Raw genomic sequence first — 15,522 nt, 5'->3', positions numbered from 1 at the left:
CACCATGCAACCTTAGATCAAATATTAGTCCTCTTATTGTATACAATATATAAGCATCGTAAAAAACTCATAATTAAATAAATAAATAGAAAAAACAGTACTACAATGAAGACCTACCCTGTACAAATATAAAAGCAAGAATAATAATTTCTTGTTGTTTTGTTTGGTGAAAAGTAATTTTTTTTTAAAGTAATTTTTTTAGAAAATAAATTTCTGAAAAGTGAATTATTTTTTGATATTTGTTAGTTTCATGAAAAATAAGTTGGAAAACACTTTTTAATTTTTGATTATGTCATTTAAAATGAGCTGGAAAATAACTTATTAATATTTTATTTTTAAAAAGTTTACTAAAATAATGAGAAAAAAATCTTATAAATTAAAAAGTTAAATGAAAATAAAATTTTTAAAAAATATAATTTCATAAATGATCTCAAATAAAATAAATAACAATAAAAAAATTTGATAGATAAAAAAATTCAATTAAAAAATATAAGAAAAAAAAATAAATAACAATCATAAAAAGGAGGACTAAAGTTAATATAAAAATCAAATTAAATCAAATTCTAAGGGAAGAAATTGAAATAAAATATATAGCAATAAAAAAATTTGAGAATCAAATTTGATATAATCAGCAAATAATATAATATTTTTAAATTTTCCACAACTTGTGAAAAATGTTTTTCACTTAAAGTAAAAAGAAAACACTTTCCTGAAAATCAAATTAATTTTTTTTAACTAGAAAATATTTTTCATTGACTAGTTTTTCTAATATCAAATAAACACATAAGTTGTGGAAAATTTTAAAATAAATAAATAAACACATAAAAATTAAAAAAATAATTTTTAAAAAATCACTTATCGTGAAACAAATGGCCTACGCAGAAATTCTTACTACCCAATACGTCCATGGTAATTTTTGAGTCATCCACTTGGAACAACATTTATTATTTTCCAAATAGACTGAAATACAACCATTCATCTTTGTTAAGAAAAAAAATATTTCTTTATAAACAAAAGATTATATTATAAAAAAAAGGATTTTCATTGACTAAACAATAAAAAGTAACTTGAATGTTAGGTTAAAGGAATCTAATGTCCAAGACAACAGCAAATTATCGTTCTAAAATCAAAAATACAAACCAATCAGATCATACTGACACGGAGCCATATATAAACAGAACATATTTCCATGCACGAACAACTAAACGAAAAAAAAAATGAGTAAAGAAGATCCAAGATGATGGAAAATAGCTTAAGATCATAGACTTCTATAATTTACAGTAAACTTTATTCACCCACACACACACACACACATATATATATATTCACACACACACACACACACATGGAATTAATAACCCACAATGGAATTAATAACCCAAGATGATGGAAAATATATAGCTTAAGATTATAGACTTCTATAATTTATAGTAAACTTTATTCACCCACACACACACTCACACACACACTCACACACATGGAATTAATAACCCACATTGACCCCGAATAGCTTGACCGGCTTCTTCACTTCAATCCTGTAAAAAGCACAGCCAACTTCATTGTCAAGCTTAGAGAGAGTGATTTTATCACCAACGTCAAGATGTTTGCTGGAAACAAATTTGCTCCAATCCTTAGAGATAACTGGTTTGGGATTGTTCTTTTTGCGAATGGTGCAGCGGAAAGTCCAGACCTGCCCGCACTCATCCATTACGTGAAAATCCACTGCATGGCCTCTCCCAAAGCATGGCAAGGACCTGAGACACTTGGTTGGAAATGACAATCTTTTCTCAATGTCCGTCTTGGTTAGTAACTTGGAAAAGATTGCCATATATACAAGTACTCTGGGGCAAGTGATCACTAGTTATTTCTCTCTGTTGTATGTGTGCTGGAAGGGTTTGAAGTGCTTGAGCTTACATGTGTTTTCTTATTTCTGAAAAACTGGCTTTATATAGCGACAAGGTTAGTTTGATAGTTTTTGTGGATTTCGCTATCACTAAGTTAGAGCTGCAATTGTACAGGGTACGTATAGCAGTGACGATTTATTTCTTTTAATAAAATTTAGAAATTATTTTCTGGTTCTGTTTTATTTAAACAAAACCAATCATATAACACACCAATTAATCAGATAATTTTAATATACAAAACCCGATACACTTGTTTGGCTCGTTTGGATTGTTTTATGACTCGTCAACTAGACCTTCAAGTTCGATGCTACTCTAGGTGTTCTATATTATAGCTTCAAATCCTGAAAACACTTGTGACTAATTATGTTCCTATACTTGAGATCATTCCATTTAAAATAGTATGCACACTATCTTTATATATATATATATATATATCTCCTGTATAATCCTCCTCTTGATAGCACAGCTCCCTCATTGTATATACTGTAATATTGGAGCTTTGCCCCTGAGACGGATGATGTTGACACATTCCTCAGGAAGAAGCAGAGTCTGAGAACTGAATGATTTGTTTTTCATTTTTGTGGATGAATGCATGATTTGATACTTTATGTCTGCCAAATGTTAATTAATGTCAGCTCTTTTTATATCAATATAGAACCTCTCACAGGATGTACCTCAATCAATTTCGGAACTCCATCTTTTTGACTATATTGACTAGTGTTTCAAGTCGGACCGGAACAGCTGGTCACGACCATAAAGCTTATGACTTGGCCGGATAATCAGTTCAGGTTGAAGCCAAAGACCGGACATGCAAGAGACGCTTAATCGAATTCATTTGGTTGAGCTAGTGGGTGAAACATTGCTACGATTAAAAAAAAAGAAAAAAGAAAAAAAGAAGATAGCTTAATTGCAGGGATTGAACTTGATATCTCTATCTATTAAAGTTAATTGCTCGTCATTTTACCCTTTTTTGTTTCTATTTAATATGTTGCAAAATATACATATAAGGACTTCATATTCTCATCGCTAAACATCTAATTAAATGATCTAGTAGCTTCAACTAGTTATTGTCCAAGTATTGGATTTAATAACATTGATATTCACAAATTTTGGGTATTGACCCCCCCCCTTTTTTTTTGGACAAGTGGCACACAAGCGGGCCTGGTTTGCCATGAATGTTTCCCCTATCGTGCAAACCTACAAAGAGATTCTGTTGACTGATTAATTCTTGGTTCGTTTCTTGATTGGAGTATTGGAGATACCTTGCCTTAATCTGCTCTCGATCCCATCATGTGGCCCTGCCCCCTCCTCCACTATCTACCCTCGTCGTCGTCTTCCTCGTAGTTCCCTCTTCTTCTTCTTCTTTAATCTTTAGATAGGTTTCATCTCTAAGAACATTCATGCATGTAACAGCATTAGATCAACTTGTTGCACAGACACGGCACCTTTTACTTTATGGTCTAGTTGGAATTGTACATTCTATAAGTTGGTTGTGAAAAAAGAGATGTTGACATGGTGCAAAACTACTTTGAAAAAAAGTATTTGATGCTGGAATATGCCATGTGTTTGTAATTAATATTTAAATGAAAGAAAAGCATTAATAATTGAGACTGAAAATATTAGTTCACGAGTTATTGTTGATTAGGGAGAATCAGATTAATATTGATTCATATGGGAATAAAAAAGAGATTGCAAAGCAGTAGTGGCTAGCAAGTGAATAACACGATGCATAAGAGCAATAAAAATGGAGAAAGGGTATCTGGTTTATAATTAATGAATTTATGTGTATAGTTTGGGGATAGTTTTGTGGGCAAAAGAACACATTTATTCCTCAACTATCACCCAATTTTCGTTATGATCCCTAAACAAACACAATTGCCAATTGCATCCCCTATCCATTTACATTAATACCCGATTAGCGCTCTCCTTAATTAAAAATCTTGCCTTTAAAGTCATAAGAAATAGAGACAATTATTATCATAAAATGACACCCTTTTTTCCATAAATCTTTTAATTTTCCCTTTGGGGCTAATTAGGTAATATTTGATATATATAAATGGTAATTAGGATGAGATTCACGTTGCAGAAGGAGGGCAAGTATGTTCTTTGCCCTTTGTATTTAGAAGAAAATCAATTCAAAGCCAAGAGGTTACGTAATAATTATTGTTTATTTAATTTTTCACACAAATTGTATTAACTCGGTCTTTTTTACAGCTCTATATTAAGAAATTGAGTCCACTTTATGACAAGAAATTATAAGGTCGGAAGCCTTTAGAAATGGTCGGTCAAATTGGTTCGGCGCCCTGTTAACTTTATTTTACAACAGTATAAGTTGCAGTCCATTTCCAAGACATCCGAAAAGTTGGAAAAACACTGCTCGTTTCCAGGTAGAAACACTGAGGTCTCAAAGAGAAGACTTTTTTGTAATTAGAATAGACTTCATAATACACAGCCATGAAGATAATTCAGAATAAACCATAAAATGTTCGTCTGCAGGTGGTGGAGGATCAGACCTTCACATGCAGAAGCCCCCATTTCCAGGCCAAGAGCTTCGTTACAATATTACAGTAGCTAATGAGAAGAAAACCATGCTACTTGTTCTCCCCGAGATAATAGCAATATTGTCTTTTACAAACAACATTGTTTACAATATTGGCGACTCTATGTATCAAAAGGAAGCTGGTGTGGTAGCAGAAGTCTGAGCTTTAATTTCAAGTATGACAAGTTAGAGAAGATAGATTCCATTACAAAGTAACGATCGAAACTACTTGTTTATGTCAATCCTACGACCGGTACTTGTTAATTGTATGTTCCAAAAAAAAAAAAAAAAAAAGGAAGCCAAGAGGTGTCGGGCTTTACTTGGTTGAGAAATGAAAAGGAGATCAGGGAATTCCATGAATAAAAGAGCAAAATAAAAAAACCTCACTTAAATTCATTAATATTCCACTTCCATCCTTGTAGTTTAAAATTTCCCTTCTCAGTTTTAAGAGTTTCATTTATGATGCTCTTAATTGATTGCTTTTTTTTATTATTATTATTATTTGATTTTTGTTATATTTTGAATTTGATTTTTTTTTTATAAGTTCTTAAGACTTATTGTGAGATATTATAATAACATTCGGAATTTGAGAGAGAAAATGATATATATATAAAAAGGAAAAGGCGAGCTTTTTGTTAGCTATGTAGTAATAAAGGGGAATTGAAACACTTGAAAAATAATAAAGGTAAATCTAAGGAATTTTAAACCATGAGATATAAGTGAAATATTGATGAATATAAGGTATCCATAATGGTAGGTAAGGGAGATGTGCTGTCCAATAAGATCTTTTAATAGGTTTGGGTCGGCTTAATGGCCCAACCCCATGCCTAGCTCATTAATGTAGTTGGTCAGATAAAACACCTAAAACAGACAAAAGCTTTCAAACCACAACTAAGCTCGCCCTTTTGGTTCAGTCAAGAATACATTGTCTATGTCGAGTGTCAAATTTACTTGATGGTTTAAAATAAACATATATCCCTACTTAATCACTCGAATTTAACAATAATTTTTTTAGTTTTAGTGTGCTTTTTGACCATTGAATTCGATCAAGGACATGAGATTATTTTTAATATATGAAATTTTCTTGAAAATACCACCTAGTGTGTGGGTGGGTGTGTGTGTGTAATTGTGTAGGGCAGACTTGTTTGTATTATCCAAATTAAATTGAGATTATCTCTTTTTTTATATATATAAATGACTCATTATGTTTGTTAAAGCCGTGGAATTTAAATCAATGTGACTAATTACAGTGGATTATACTTGTGATACGATAAACTTAAATTATAGGAATCAGTTTAATTCCCACGTATAATATTAGCCGGCGGCTTAACAAACACGCACCGTATCGAACTGCTTGAGAACGGTTAATTCTCCCACAAACAGGGTTACATAACTGTGTAGGGTGGGGTGCATATAATTTAAAGCTTGACTCCAGTTCGGTCAATGGATCGAAATCTCTAAAGCAATTAAATAAATTCGATATTTAATTTTAATTATGATCCGAGTTCATCGATTCGTTTATTAAATTAATCAAATATGGCCTTACCTTGATCTGGTACATTAATAATCTAATTCAAAATTAATATTTGTTTTGTTTTTTTATAAATATATTATTCTTGAAAAATAAACAATTGTTGGTTTTTATTTAGGATTTATGTACTTTAAATGCTAAATCATGTTATATGTGTGCTTTTATTCTTTTTATTGTCTACATTGACAACTATTCTTTTTATTCTCTACAAAAAAAAGGTTTTTGTTAAAAAAATAAAAAATAAGTGAAAACATACATATTCAAAATAAAATTTTAAAAGAAAAATTCATACATATCAAAACCCGATGACTTGGTCAAAACTCGGAATCTAGACCTTAAACTGAGCCGGGTCTGTAAATTATGGTCTAGAGTAGGCATTTTTATTTTTTTCTTTTAACTTTGTTGTTTCTTTCGTATTTTAGATTAATTTTGACCATTAATATAAATTTTTATTATGATTATTTGATTGAGTTTTTTTTAATAACGATTTATCTTGAATTTTTTTTTAAATTGATATGTCAATTATAATCATAACATATTTTCTTATACATGCTGTGGTTAAAACTTATTTTGCATCAAACTATAATTTTAAATGCAGTCAATTTTTTCTTTGAAGGAATTGACGGATATCCAAATTCTTTCCGAACCGTTACTCCGATTTAAATTCATAAAGATCACACATTCATTAAATAAATTCTAGATTCCGAAACATTATGACTGGATCCGAATTTCATCCTTTGACAGCCTTAATTAAAACGCGTCACAAAAACGCCTTTTGGAAGCTTTTTCCTTTTACAAAATTCCAACATTTCTCAAAAAGCAAAGCAACTAACAGTATTCCATCATTAACTCATAGGGGAAACTAGAAGCCACCCAGCAACCCTGCATAATTGGGCAAAGAAAGAAGCAATCCTGCTAATCAGACAAGAACAATGACTCATTAAGATATCAGGTCATGTGGTCACTATTGGGTCATTTGTAATTACATGTGATTAGACAGGGAAAAAAATGATAAAATAATAGGTGTTTGGTTTAGTAGATGGAGGTGTCAACTTCAAGCTCCACAATTTTTTATTTTTTATTTAAAAAGCAGGTTAATGCTTGATTTGCAGGTCCAATCAGTTAAATTTAACTGGTTTAATCGAGTTAGTGTTGTCCAATTCAAATTTAATCATAATGGGAACAACTAACACTGGACAGGGAGCTTACTACTGTTGTTCCTGCTTTACATATGACATTTAATATCATTAAAAAAAACAAAATTTGTATTTTACAAGGAAATGCACGAGAGACCTCTAAGTCCCTATCACCTGTTCTCTAAATAATTGCTTATTTATCAACTTTATATCATTAAGCACTCACAAATGCTTAATGTTAGAGACTCATCGTATGCTTAAATGAGGGCACGAGAGAGGCATGTCACATGTGGATCGAAGACCATTAAAATTTGAACCATGAAATCTATTTATGCACGTTGTTTTTTAGGATAATATAGTTATGCTTACTTAAAATCATTTAAGAAAGAAATTAGTTTTGATCGAGGAAATCTTTTGTAATAATAATAAGAACAATAACAACAACAATAATTGATATTCTTAAGTCTTTTCTATTTTAGTTTTTGAAATTCCTGAATGATAATAATAATTGATATTTACAATTGGAAATCCTTAGTGTTTTGAAAGCTTTAATGGTAAATTATTTCATCTATAATACCTCAATTATTATAAAAAATAATTAAAAAAAAACCACCAGGGAAAGCGGAATCCACCAACACCTAAAGGCTAAAACCACCAAGTACCTTCTTTATTCTCTCCCCCACCCTCGCATCAACCTCGCTGCTCACTGCGACCATTCATTCCACTCCCCTGTTGCTCCTCATCTGTTTGCCAAGCCAGACAAAACCTTTTGCCTTGTTTTTTTTTTTTTTTTTTATGGGTAAATAACTGTGAATGGTCTAAACGGGGTGGCAATTGGCAATTTCCAATATTATTTAGCAGCACGCTCATAAAAAATGAGGAGCCTAATCATTAATAATGCAGATGAAGAAAATATCGAGATCGGTGAACACAAGTCATGGGAATCATGAACTCTGGGACTCACTTGGGGTAATTTTCAATTTGACAAAATCTTGCTTGGTTACCTGTATCAATCAACCAGCTGGGATCGATGATAGGGGTCGTAAGTCAATAATACTGATCGCGAATATTCATACTTGATGTGATCAAGCCACACAGTTGATCGTATTGGGAGGAATCCCCAACTCCAAAAAAAAGTAGACTTGCAAGATTACATAGAGCTATAATTCTTTTTTAATATAGAAATATTCATTTCATTAATATAATTTTCTCAAATAAGTTTACTTGGAATAAACTTCCAAATTAATATGGAAAAATGCACTTGAGTTTTTCACGATAACAATTAATAAATGTTTTGGGAAAGGGTATAAACCTTATAGTTGCTAAAATTACATCTTTAATTAAGATCATGGCTTCCGCGACAACGTTAGTTACTTGGGAATCTAATTTATTGTCTGGAGGAATAAGATATGTGGGGTTATAAGATTGAGTCAAATGATCGATCTCTTTTGACACGAGGCACTATTTTCATTATTTTTTTTGCTGTATTCTTTTCTTAATTATTAAGATTTTTCTTAAGTTTTGAGGAGTTAGAGTGAGTCCAAAACATAATATGATAAAAATAATCATAATTTTTTATTTAATTATTGAATTGAGCTGAAATTTTATATAACAATTCTAAAAACTTGTTCATATGGCAACTAACCCAAATTAGATTTGGAAGCTATTATCTAAAAAAAATTCCTTAATTTTTTTTCTATTTAGATTACAATTTTCAATTTAATTAGAATTTCAATAATTAGAATATTTTTTTTTCTTGTTTTTAAACAGCCATGTAAGGTTTTAAAAGGTTATTAAATCTGTCCTAAGAACATCCTATATAATTTATTTGTAGTTAAATATTGGAACATTTATTAATCACGGATTAAACCATATCTTGATAAACAAAAACAGCTGGAAAATGAAGGCCTGCTTATAAAACTACGTACAAAAGCAAACGCAGTAATAGCTAGGAACTGATCATATCCATTGACAAACCAGAAACAAATATAAACATTACAGACAAAATGAAAAGACAAATCAAAGAAGAAGACAAATAAACTCCTCCTCTAGACTTCAAACCTAAATTAAAACAAGCAAACAACATGCGTGCATAACAAAATAGCACTGAGTCATTCAAAAGCAGAGGACAAATATCTTACAGAACACAGATGCTTATGAACACACACACACACATATATCAAGGGAAATAACCCAAACTGACGCCAAATATCCTTGTTTGCCTTTTCACTTCAATTTTGTATTGAGCACCACCAGTCCTAGCTTGATCTTCGGCCAGCGTAGAGAAAATGATTTTATCACCAACGCTGAGACGCTTGCTGGAAACAAATTTACGCCAGTTCTTACAGAGAGCAGGTTTTGGGTGGCTTTTTTTGCGAATTACGCAGCGAAAATTCCACACTTCCCCACTCTGAGCATCCTGCACGTGAAAATCTATTGCATGGCCTCTTCCAAAGCATGGCAAAGACTCGAGACTCTTTGTTGGGACTGACAATCTTGTCCCAATGTCAGTCTTCGTTAGTAACTTCGAAAAGATTGCCATGGGTTACTTCGAGTTTCTCTCTGAAATTGACGTACTAGCGACTAGTTTTGTAGCGCTTTGTCTCTCAACGAAGCTGGTTTTTAAACACAAATTCCGTGTGCCACACGGCTTTGTGACTATTACACGTTTTAAAAAATTATTGCTTGCATTTATACTTACCTTTTAACTTTTTAGATTCAAATATTTCTTTATTTTAATTAGGTAAGCAGAATTATAAATCCTGTCATCTTCTAGTTATACTAAACTTTTTAGTATATTACTAGTTTATTTCTCAACGTTGCAGGCTGTATTAAAATTTTGTTGTAAGAAAAAAAATATACATGCTACATGTACCTCTTTGACATTATTATTAAACCCTTATAGGAAATCAAACCTAAAAACTTTTGACTCAATTCCTTGTCAAGTTTGGATTTTAAAAAGAGTTACTTTAATGTGATCCAATAGATAAGATAGATGCAAAAAAAATAAATAAATCAAAGGACAAAAAAATAACAAAGACAAGATGTACAAGTTTAAAAGCAACCTAAAAATTCAGTGAAAAACAATTTGAATTTTAGAAAAAATCGAAGCTAATATCGTATATATATAAATACATCAGGGGAGTGTTTGAGAAAGCGATAGAGATTACTTTTTAAAATGCTTTTTACTTGAAAATATATTAAAATAATATATTTTTTTATTTTTTAAAATGTATTTTTAACATTAGTACATTAAAACAATAAAAAAAATACCAAAAACAATAATTTAAAGAAAAAAAATTAATTTTTTTTTAAAACACGGTTGAATACTCCCAAACACCATCTAAAAAGATAACGTATTGGATTGATTCTGGTCAACCGATTGAGGTTAATTCACCAAACTCGTGACTTCAGTTGTCAACTCCAATAGGTTTGGTAATATTTTTTATATTTTAATTAAATGATGTAAGAAAAGAAAACGAATTCAAGATCAATATAATATTAAATGATAAAAAAAAACACAATAAAAGAATTCATCAAAATCCCAATGTTGAAGGTTTTTTTTTTTATATAAAAAAAAAAAGTTAGGCTAGGTGCTCAAGACTAAGAGATCGTTTGGGAATGTGGTTTCCTAAAAAAATTTAATTTTTTTTTGTTAAAATTTAATACAATTTGTATGTTTTGGATCGTTTTGATGTGCTGATGTAAAAAATAATTTTTAAAAAATAAAAAAAATTTATTGGCATGCATTTCAGCACGAAAAGTTATTTGAAAAACAACCGCTACCATATTATCAAACACACTCTAAGAGGTCCAACATGTCAAAGCCTTAAAAAATAAGTTCAAGTGCATGGGCATGGGTTAGGCCTACATTCCTAGGCCATATTTATTTATTTTTATTTTATAACGGATTAATGACATGTCATCCGCCTCTTATTTATATATATAAAAAAGAAATAAGCGATATGCCACCTGCAAACTAGGTACAAAACGTGTTACCTACTAATGCCCATCTCAGAACTTGGCCATCACTTTGGTGGTTAGAGAATTGTGAGGTAAGGGTTTTTGGATTGAAAATTCATTTCTGAACTTATTTTTATTTAAAAACACGTAACAAATGCCATACAAATCTTCCTCAATAACCTACTAACCTTAAAATACCAAAGAAAACCAAAATCAACCATGATCTAAAAATCAAAACAGAACTTGATCTTATTTTTAAGGTAAGTTTTTTTAAAAAAGTTTACTATTGTCAAATTTTCCTGGGAAACTTGTGTATACCAAACTTGATCATTTTTATTGTTAGAATCGTGACAACTAACTATTTTTTCTTGTTTTCGTTGCTTTTTAGCAACTTTTTTTTTTCTAACTTAAGAATTGAAAAATAAATAAAATAATTTTATGTTTCTACTATGATTTGGAACCTAATTTATATAATTAGACTATAGAAAGATTTAATTGATAGAAAAAAAAAACTTCAGAAATAAAGAAGAAGAAAAAATTGGTAAGAAGATTCATTGTTCATGTGATAAGTAAGAGGCCGCCTCAGTGGGATTGTTGCGGTGACGACGCTTCCTGTTTTTTTTAGTTTTTTGTTATTAGTAGTGAGATTGTTGCAGTAACTGCGCCAGTGCGCCTCTTAATTTTTTAGTTTTTGTTAATAGTAATGGCCCTAGTGGGGTTGTTTTGATGACTGCGCTACAACTTGCTATGTGGTGGTCATGGGCCTATTTTGTTTTCAAAAGTTAATTTTAACCCTTATATTGATGAATTATTTTAATTAGTCCATTCTAAAAGCTAAATTTGACCCTTATATTGAAGGGTTCTTTCTTTCGAACCCATTAGAAATGTTGGTTATTTTATTTATAACCCCATTTGTTTTAGTTTAACCCAAATTATATATCTTCATTTTGGTCCTATATATTTATTATATCCTAACTCTGTCATTGGTTCATTCATTTTACGATTGTGTTTGATTTTAATATAAAATTATTCCTATAAATTCTAAAGAATTAATATAAAATTATTTTAAAGCTAAGATGTTTTTTATTATGATATTGAGAACAACATGAACTCCATGATTTTAAAGCTCCAATAATGATTTATATATATAAACACGACATGTACGCTCCATAATTTTAAATCAATATGCATGCCAAGCCAAGGACACTTCATATATACATATAACAAAGATATGATATATTTTTTTTCTTCATAATAGTCAATTTTATTAATGATTACAAAAATCCATTAAACATATGAAGTTCTGCCTGGAAAAAAGTTAAAGAAAGATATACAAAGAAAAATAAAAGATGTATGTATGTATAATAGAAAAGAGGTTTAAAAAAGAAAATAAAAATATAAAGCTACTTTGTTTTACTAGTCTTTCCACTTCATAGTTTTAAATCAACTTGCCAAGGACACTGCAATTCCTTGGAAAATATTACTGAAAGTGAAAGATCCTTCGTAAAGGCGCTGCTGACTCGGATCCAATCAACCGATGAAAGGATACCCACCGATCTCTTTGAAAATTTAAGCTCCTTTATATCTTTTCTTATTCTAAAGAAAGTTCCCGACCAGCTGAACGAATGTGTCTTCTTTAGTTAGAAGACACTTGGCCTGTCTGTTTTTTTAAAAAGTATTTTAAATTTTTATGTTAAAAAGTATTTCTTAACCCCACCCTCTTCTCTGCTGCCCTTGCAACTTTTTATGTTAAGGGCGGGACTGCAATTCCACTGCTTTAATCTATAATGTCTTATATCTATGTAGTAACTGAACCCTTTTAGTATATTTCGATTTACAAACAAACAGACAAATTCCATATACATAGCTAGTAATGCTTTTATCGGGATGGTTCGTTACGGTATAAGACAGTGGGACAAGAATGACACTGACAGATCTTTCAAAAGAAGAGTGCTGACTCAGAAAGAAGGGACGTTGCTTCCCCAACTCAATTATGGAACATGGATACTTTTGTTTAGTTTTGCAGAATCTCAGCTGCTTTATGTAAAAAACTCTGTTTATTTTATTAAATTTCAGACACAGAAACCATCCATGTATCTTCTTTAATTATATTATATTATCGCCATGGATGTTTGGAGATTGAGTTGTATGTTGTCGCATGCAAACGGTGGCCCCATTTTGCAAACCAACCTTCACAAGAAGATCTATTGCATTATAACAGGATTCGCTTTTGGAAAGAGGACGCTTTTTTTTTTGGCCGTGCTTGTTCTAGCGACATCGCTTGCTTTATCACAAGAATAACTCAGTTTTAGCTAGCCACCAATGACTCCAAATGAAATACCACTCAAGGGCGGCTACTGGCTAGTGGAGTACTCAGGTTTTGCCCTTGTCTTTAGTGCTGAGATTAACCCCACTATCCTCGAATAACCACGAAGTTCCCTTTGTCTTCCTGGAGTTTGGGATGCAAACACCATAGATAAAGTCATTCTACAGTGGAGTGTTCTGATTTAATGCAGATTTCAGCGTAGAGCTAGCAATCACTTTACTGTTCTATTGTGGGGAATTTGGAATGCCAAAAACAAACTCATTTTTTAAGATAAAGAGCTAGATTGGAACATTATCTTTGATCTCGTTCTTCATATGCTAGCACTTTGGCTAAGAACTATGAATTATAATTTTATGTGCAGTAGAAATGATCTGGTAAGAGGTCATGAAGGCATTAATTCTACTCTAATCTAATTAATGTTGGCTTGTGTATAGTTTTTACTTCTGTTTTCCTGCCTTTTAATTACTTTGCTGTCTTTCTTTTTTTCTTGTTTAGAACTCTTTTTCTCTATCAACTAGATTGTCGTTAACTTATTTGTAATTTGGTTCTCTTTTAATAAAATCTCGATTATTAAAACAGAAGAAGAGAGTTTCCACTTTCCATCGTCTTCCTGGTACGTACTATAGCTAGACTCACCACCTAGAGCCAAGTGGAGCTAATTTGACCTTTCGAAGGAATCCTGAGCTATGGTATAGGATATTCCTCTTTTATTATATAACTACTAGATTAAATTGAAATCACTATGAATGGAATATGCTTTATTGAAGGACCAATTTGGTATACAAATTGTTAGGTTAAACTTACATGAAAAAAGCTCTCATAATATTATATTGAATGAAGCTTTTTTCTTTTTTCTGGACAGCATTTTGAATGAAACTTTAGTTGCAGAAAAATGTTACTCTCTCTATATATTTTATAATGTTGCTTACGTGCTGTGGTGTAAAATTGTTGTAAAGTTTCCCTTACAGCCAGGAAATGCATAGCGTTGAATGGGCTGATATATCATTGATAACATGGGAACCAGCTGCATCCCTCTTCCAGTACGGCAGTACCCGTCGCCGTCGTTACCAGTGGAAAAACTTCTGATAGAAATCTTGAGATTTCTTAACTGTATGCAACAACGTCAAATCAGTCCCCTCTGTAAGACTATAGATCTGCGGTGGAGTTGGTGTTTGATCACCCATTTATAACTGACATGCTCATCTAGCTATACGTATTTTGGACAGATACAATGCATTTCCTTTTCCCATCTAATTAAAGCTGGCATGCAATCTTGGGAAAGTTAAGTGAAGATCACCTTACAACTGGTATTATGGAAAGGATGTCTCCTTTTTTCTTTTCTTTTTTCGTTTACTTACAGTATGTATATAGTTTACTTGTCATTTGTAGTGTATTCCATTAATATTATTATACGCAACCCTAAAAATATATGTTTAAACATACAAAAGATTATTGTTATTCTCTTCAAAATCCATTACTATTCATGCAAAAAATATTGCTTTCTTATTTTTTTATTTATATAGATGTCTAAGTCAATTTATGTGTAACTCGACTAATTACACATATCTTAAAATTAATTATTATGGAAATCTTCAATATCTTTAAAATTTGTTAAACTTGAATGATAATCTCTAAAACATAAATTAATAACCTGACTAGTCAAACTTTACCCCGAGAAATTATTGCTCTTCTCGGTGTATACTTGGTATTCATATCTGTAATGGACTCTACAAACATAAACTCGCACATGGCTACACCGATTCTTTCTGTTGCTGCAACGATTCCTTCCCCAGTTGACGTCCCTTCCTTTGCTGTAGCTCCTTCATTTGGTGGATATTAATTCTTTGGCGGTTTCCCTTCATCTGCTACCATGATTAATTCCTCTGTTGTTATTACCAACGCCTCTGTTATTGTCTTTCTGTCTCTCATGGCTGTAGCCACCTCTGCAGTTGTTATTCCTTAAACAAACACTCTATAAATAATCTATTTAAAACTATCACGCATCAATTTTTTATACTGGAGAATGCAAATGAAACCTTACTTGTTAGGCTAAAGAGTGTTACTTTTTTATTCTAATTGTCTGTGTATTTATAAACACTAACTAAAAGATAGGTTGCAAATGA

Source organism: Populus alba, chromosome 14, assembly GCF_005239225.2.
Source record: "Populus alba chromosome 14, ASM523922v2, whole genome shotgun sequence".
NCBI lineage: Eukaryota > Viridiplantae > Streptophyta > Magnoliopsida > Malpighiales > Salicaceae > Populus > Populus alba.
The sequence above is the reverse complement of the archived record's forward strand: the minus strand, read 5'-3'. Positions refer to the sequence as shown.